This window comes from Octodon degus, unplaced genomic scaffold, assembly GCF_000260255.1.
Source record: "Octodon degus isolate 3935 unplaced genomic scaffold, OctDeg1.0 scaffold00329, whole genome shotgun sequence".
Classification (NCBI taxonomy): Eukaryota; Metazoa; Chordata; class Mammalia; order Rodentia; family Octodontidae; genus Octodon; species Octodon degus.
The window spans coordinates 594,669-601,957 of NW_004524905.1; the positions used below are offsets into that span (position 1 = coordinate 594,669).

The 7,289-nt window shown below is 50.7% G+C and overlaps 1 protein-coding gene and 1 pseudogene across 1 annotated transcript in view; one reads left to right on the top strand and one right to left on the bottom strand.

Annotated features, from left to right (window-relative positions):
- The window catches only part of Tbl1x (transducin beta like 1 X-linked), a 238,543-nt gene that overhangs the window by 118,655 nt on the left and 112,599 nt on the right, over positions 1-7,289 (bottom strand). The window lies entirely within an intron of this gene.
- The window catches only part of LOC105741201, a 1,961-nt pseudogene continuing 1,544 nt past the window's right edge, over positions 6,873-7,289 (top strand).

Here is a 7,289-nt window from a genome sequence, read left to right on the forward strand (position 1 = left end):
GCGCTTGTGAGAGAGAGACAGACAGAGAGACAGAGAGATACAGAGAGAGAGACACAGGGAGAGAGACAGAGAGAGAGCACACAGGCTATTAGGATTCCCTTTCATCTCATTTGCCAAAAGCCAGCAAGACCCCGAAAACGAGTCAATCTGCGCAGCTCTGCCAGTGAAAACTCTGGAAAGTTATTTGTTGCGGAAAGGAAATTCTTCGCCTCTGACATGGGATTAGCATTTGGGCATAAGGTGTTCCCGTGTCACACACAGGATCCCTCTCCTCGCAGGGTAGCTGGCCACTGCGCCTGTCGCTGAGTGTACTGGACCTGTGACACCCCACCGGTTACTGGGTGGAAAAGCTCTGTCCTTGGAGCGCCGGGTCCATGTACCAGATCCACCAAAGTGATCCTGCACATCTGCGTGAGGGGCTTCCTCAGCCGGGCAGGGCTTGGACCACTGGAGGAGACAGGGCGCACCTGCTGGGGCCCCCTCCCGGAGCCCCTCCTCGGTGTGCCTCGCCGCCCACATTGGGCAGCTCCCAGAGTGCTCAGGGGCGATTTCTACAAAGGGAAAAAGCTGCCACACCACTGTGACTGAGAGGTGAGGTCCGAGCCCAGCGACTACGAACCAACAGAATGAATGTGCGCGATTTCTTAGGCCCCAGGGAAGCCTTAGACCTATGTTTATGGCATCTTACTTGACCTTACTCCGAGTTTATTTTAGAAACCTCTGAGGCCCGGGCCCCTCCGTCCTGCTGGCTGCACGGTGCAGAGTGAAAAGGTTGGAAACTCAAACACTGCTCCCCAGGGCGTCACACTGCCACGCGGGTCACAGTGGGGCCTCGGGGCCGTATGCTCCCGTCCCCGGGGGCAGCCACGCACAGGGACCTTCCTTCTTGCCGTTATCCCCCGACTGCTGCCGTGTCACTCATGCACCCCTCACAAGGCACTGGTGCTGCACGTCACCCGGATGTGACCTCAAGGCCACGGAAGATGGGTGTTGGGTGTGTGCAACAGGATGAGGCTCTATGAGGGACTCAGGCATCTACGGAGTCTGGTATTCCGGGGAAGGTCCCAGAACCAACGGCGCCCGGATGCTGCGCAAGGACAGACACGCAAACGTAGCATCTGGAGCTACCAAGGAGGATTCAGGTGATTCTTAACCCCTCGAGAGAAAAAATTAAAAGGGGAGTTGGCTAGAGCTCAGCCCTGGCCCACCACGAATCAAGGCTTTGGATTCCATCCCCAGCAACGCAAGGCAGGAAGGAAGAGAGCGAGATTGGAAGGGAGGGAAGGAGGAAAGAAGGAAACAAGGCAGGCAGGCAGGCAGGCGGCCAACTCGGGGTTCTATAGCTATTGATGCAAAGGAGAGATCTTTACATTTTTATTTCATGAAAAAATAAAACTGCTGGGCTGGAGAGATAGCTTAGTGGTCTAAGTTCCTGCTTGACAAGCACAGGGACCTGGGTTCGATCCCCAGCACCACATGCCGCGCAGCCCCACCCTGGGGGGACGTGAGCTGGCCACAGAGACTGGGTGTGCGTGGTGGCACACACCTGTAATCCCAGCGCTGGGGAGGCTAAAAATCAGGAGGATCTCTACGAGCCCGAGGTGCATAGTGAGACCTGGAACCAAATATACGTAAAAAATAAAATAAAATTTCATTAAAAAAACGAGATAATAGTTGATACACGGTATCATGACCTTCAAAGCCGTTACTCAGAGTACAAGACAGAAAGATTCTCTTCCAAAGGACCAGATTATAGCACAAAACTTTCTTTTTCTTTTTTATAAAGGCAGAAGGATTTTTTTTCCCCCCCCCGCTCTGAATGCCTTCAGGGCAGGGCTTGAGTTGTGGGGATCAAACCACAGCAACCTGAGCCTGACTGCTTTGTTGAAGCAGCCACTTAAAGAACTGAGCAAGGGGCAGGCCCCCACACACACACCACAAAACTTTCTTTTCAATGAACTAAGAAACTAGTAGTATCCATAAAGTAAACTGACATACATATGAAAATATTTTTCAAAATAAAATAAAATAAAATTGAGGGGCCAGGGAAATGGCTCAGTAAAATAAGGACTTCCCTGGCAAGCGCAAGAGCCTGAGTTCAATCCCCAACTCCACCAAAATAAATAAATAAATAAATACAATAAAATAGAAAACAAAGATATTTTTCAAACAGCAAAGGAGCTAAGCCAGGGAATGGCTTGGCCTTCTCCCTGCTTCTGATTTTCCCATCTTCTACTTTGCCCTTCGTGTGTGCGTACATAGACGACCTTCTTATGTAAGAGTAACCGTGTGCTATTTAATCTGGTGTGTCTGAATTATTTCAGTCTACATTCCGCTCTCAAGTTGCACCCATTTACCTTCCAATGCCTCCAGTTTATCTTCATGGCTGAGTAGTACTCCACTGTGTGTGGACACCACATTTTCTTCGCCCATGCATCTGCTGGTGGACAGATCTAGCTATTACAAATTACACTGTTCTAATCATGGATATGCATGTATTAAATCTAATGAGGGAAGATTAGAATCATTTAAAGTAACAACTCACCAGCCCCTTTCTTCCCTGATTATATTTGTCTTCAGGTTTTTTTGTTTGTTTGTTTGTTTTCTTACAAGCTTTTACACTTCACAGAATACTTGAAGGCTCCCTTGTGGTGAAATCCTACTTCTCACGGATTCTTCAGAAGCTGGCTTCTAAAACAATTCCCCCCCTCTCGGGCAGGGAAGCCACCAACAGAGATGGCAGAGGGTAGGTTCCTAGAGATCCTGGTCTTATAAAGAGCAGAGAACCAGGATTGGTGAGGACAGCTTCAGTTTGGAAGCTTTTGTTCAAGAAATTTTCCAAATCCAAAAGCAGGCCAGGTGTGGTGGCACATGCCTCTAATCCCAGCAGTTGGGAGGCTGAGATTCTTTGTAAATTTGAGACTAGCCAGGGCTACAAGGTGAGCTCAAGGCCGACCTGAACTGTAGGCAGAGACCCTGTCTCAATCAATCAATCAATCAATCAATCAATCAATCCAAAGGCAGCTCATAGCAACCCTACAGAATTAGTGCCTCTTCAGACTCTTAAGAAATCAAGCACAGCATCCTCTGCTCCTCCAGGGCCTCTCCGTAGAGTGGACAGTGCAGGTGACTGTCTAAGGCCCTACCAGAGGAAATGTACCTGCTCAAGTATTCTGCACCCGCAGCTCCTCTGCCTCTGGGTAAAGTCACTTGGGTGGCAATCCCAGGCCGATGGCTTCAGCCATGAGCTGGGCACACTTGCCTATCCACCAGGCACCACAGGGATGGACCCTGGGGGCTTGTAGGGCCTTCCCACATCATAACCAAGGCTGACTGACATAACCAAGGCAGATGGAGGGCTTTCAAGAGCCGCCACAGTGGGGGATGGGTCTAGGAGGGAAGACAGCCCAAGGCCATGTGTCTCCCTTGGTGCCTTGCGGTGGGCCTCACCTGCCAGCTCTCAGGCAAGGCTGCACTGTGGTACACACCCAGCTGGAGGCCTCCTCTATCTGTTCCTAAAGGTCATGCAAGAGCACCCAATGCAACCACTACCAGGCCACACCACACAGAGCACCCTCTTCCCCACTGACCTCACACAGGGTAGCTCCAGGTCTACGAAGTTAGCTGGCAAACATGCCGCAAGACAGGAAGAAAGAGCTAGCCCTCATCCAGTCAATAATTATGCCTTCATTTGCCACGATGTTCCTATTTATTTTGTGTAAAAATGCTCGATTTCTCTACAATAGAGAATGTGGAGAAAAAAAAAAATGCAGCTCAATTCCTCTTGACCTTCACGTTGGACAATTTCCTAGTTATCCGGAAACACTACAATGGTTTAGCTAGCGACACTCCCACAAATCAAATAACTGCCACACTCTTCACACAACTCACAGCACTGATTTTTCTCACCCACGGAGGAAGGACTCATGTTCATTTCGTTCAGGACTCAAAGGTCAGTGGGAGAACCAGAACAATCCAGTTAAAACTGGAGCCCTTACTCCCTCAGTCCTTGATCTTCCTGTGGCTGTGACGGGTCTCATTTCAGACAGGAAGTGGGGGTTGTGGGCTCCGAAAGGCACTCTACGATGATGTATCCACAGAGAAAACTCCAAAGCCACGTTCCTGAAAATAAAAGGGTTCCGCATCCCACCGAACAGCAAGCCCAGCGCAGGTATAGGTCTGTCAGGTTACCTACTTTATTTATGTAGTTGTTGTATTTTATTTTTTATTCTTTTGCTACAGGGTCTCGCTATGCAGCTCAGATCATAGTGATCCTCCAGTCTCAGCCTCCCCAGCGCTGGGATTATAGGTGTGTGCCACCACACACAGTTCTGGTGGCTGGCATGGCACACCTGGGCTAGCACTGCTGGCAGTATCAGCAATCGAACTTGGGACCTTGTGTTTGCAGGGCAGGTGCCTGTGCCGCTGAGCTATCTCCCCAGCCCTGGATACCTACTTTAATACATGCCTTTGACCAGGGCACCTGACTCAGAACCCAAGCTCCATAAATAAATGCCAGTCACACAGGTGGGAGAGGCATGGATGGATGGACAGAGAGGAGGACAGCCAGGCTCGGTGTTCAGTCTGGATGTGGTCTCCGTGTGTCCCCAGGAGGCCGTGTGCTGGACACTTGGTCCCCAGCACGATGGGCTCAGGGGCACAGGGACCTTGAGGAGGCGCAGCCTTGCTGTGTGGGGAGGAGGCCAAGAGGGTACTCTGCCCTGCAAGCTGGCCCACGCCCCTTACACTTCTGATCTTACCACGTGATCTCCCCTTCTCCCACCGCTCCCATCACTGTGAGGCCATGTGCCATGAGGCCCACACCACAGCTGAGCAGAGGCCAGCACCATGCTGTGGACCTGGATGGCTTTGAGCTCCATAAACCTCTATGCTTTGTAAAGTTCCCAGCCTCAGCTCTGTTGTTCCAGCAACAGAAACCTGGCTAACACACTTGCCTGACTTAGACAAGAGCAACACCTCGACCAAAGCATGAAGGTCCACACAGCCTTGAGACTAGACTCAGAAGCCAAATGTGGAAACCAACACATGCATGTGGAAACAACATCCTGGAAACATCTTTACAAAGCACACGGTACCATATGTAAAATGTGTACCGTATATAAAACGGTGGGTGGTATTTTCACATACACTACAATACAGATGAGACCTGAAGAATGTTATGTGTAGAGAACTAAGCCACATATTCCGGGACACAAGTATGGCAGGATTTCACTCTGATGTGTTATTTCGAACAGGCAGAGACAGACAGCAGGATGTCAGGCTGAGGCAGAAGGGGCAATGGGAAGAGGATGGGTGCAGAGATCATATGGGATGACCAGCAGGTATTATGTGAACTTCATCACAGCCAAAGAGATGGGATGTGTGAGCAGAACTGAGAATCTTTGTCCTACCACAGAAACAAACAGCCAAGGGTTACAATGCTCCTGACAGCCAACAGCCAGGGTGGAGAGTCACCCCCAAGAATGAGAAGCCCCACCATCCCCCAGGAGCTGTGATGTGACATTATTTCTCTAAAGCACTGGGGGAAGATCGACACGGGTCTGTTCACCAAGTAGACGCTCAGCAACCACCAAGGAATCGAAGATCTGTGTATGAAACGCAGCCAGAACTGGGAACACAAACAAAATGACAGCACCAGGTATGGAATTTTTTTCTTTTTTCTTTTCATTTTGGCAGAACCCAGAATTAAACTCAGCCCCTTGCACTTGCCAGGGAAGCGCTTATTCTACTGAGCCACCTCCCCAGCCCCCAGGTATGGAATTTTAATGATGCTGAAAAGAATAAGTAACAAAAGCAGGCATGCTGAAGGGAGCCCACAATCCCAGCCCTTTGGAAGGCTGAGGTAGGAGAAGCCAAAGTACAAGGTTAGCCTGAGCACCTTAGAAAGACCCTGTCTCAAACAAACAAAAACTAAAAGTAGAAACATCTTAAAGGCTGGGGGCGCATGTCACAGGGCTCCCTGGGTTCAATCTCGTTTACCACAAAAACCACAGAGATATACCTAACCCCCGAAAATGAGGCATGTCACCTGGGAATTTGGTTTTACTGATTGGTTTCACCTCCCTGACACCCCATAAGCAGGAAGGAGCATTCCTCCTTCCAGTGCACCCCTGGGGGGGGGGGGAACCCAAGGGTCTCTGTGGTAGCCAGGCTCATCTCTGCCCTAGTGCCCACAGTCCCAGTAACGGGCACGAAGCGCGTGCCATGCGCCATCCCTGCATGGCTGTGTGTGTGCCAGATCACTAACATGGATCAACAATGCTAAAGTCAGCCAAAGAGGGCCAACGAGTTAGGTAGCTCAGCGGACTAAGGGCCTGCTTAAGCAGGCACAGGGACCGGGGTTTGATCCCAGCAGCATATGCTGCACTGGACCCGCCCCCAAGTGTAATGAGCCTGCCACGGAGACCGGCTGTGACAGTGCAAGCCTGTAATCCCCGCGTTGGGGAGGCTGAGAACAGGAGGATCACTATGAGTCTGAGCTGCATAGTGAAACCCTGAACAGAATACATAAAAAATTTTAAAAATAAAAGTAAAGTCACCCAAGGAGACAGCTTGAAGCGGCTGGAGCAGTTAATGCAGTCCTGGGCAGTTGGAGGGGGCAGCACTGTGCTAACACCCTCCCTGAGGAAGGGGACACTTGGACAGAACCCCAGCTGACGTTTACAACACAGGGCTCTGGAGCCAGAGTGCAAGTCCTCGGGCAGCTGTCCACCCCTTCTCCACATGGCCACCCCTGTGGCTGAAAGCAGGAGGATCACCACGAGTCTGAGCTGCACAGTAAGACCCTGGAATAACCGAATAATTTCTTTTAAAAAGTGTCCCCGCTAGGACACGCACATTCCATTGCGACCATGTGGGAGCAGCCCTTGAGCCTCGACGAAGGGACCTGCCCCTGGCCTCAGTGCCCACCCGTACGGTGTAGCAGGCGGCTGCATCCGCTGCTCTCGCCTTCCTCCAGGTGTCAAGCACCTGCGTGCTCTGCTCTGCTGAGGAAGCCCAAGCCGGAGCCCGACCGCAGCAGCAGCAGCAGTGGCCACCAGCGCAAGCCTGAGACCTACATTCCAACATTCTCAAATCTCTCCAACGCATTAAAAGAACTTAAAATGTTTCAAACACAATTATTTTATTTTTTTTATCAGCGCTGGGAATCAAACCCAGAGTGCTGCACGTGCTAGGCAAGCACTCTACCACAAACAAAGTTCATTTCGTAAAAAACAAACCGCCTGCTACAGGCTGGAGTTGCCAGATGTGGTAGTGCGTGCCAGTAA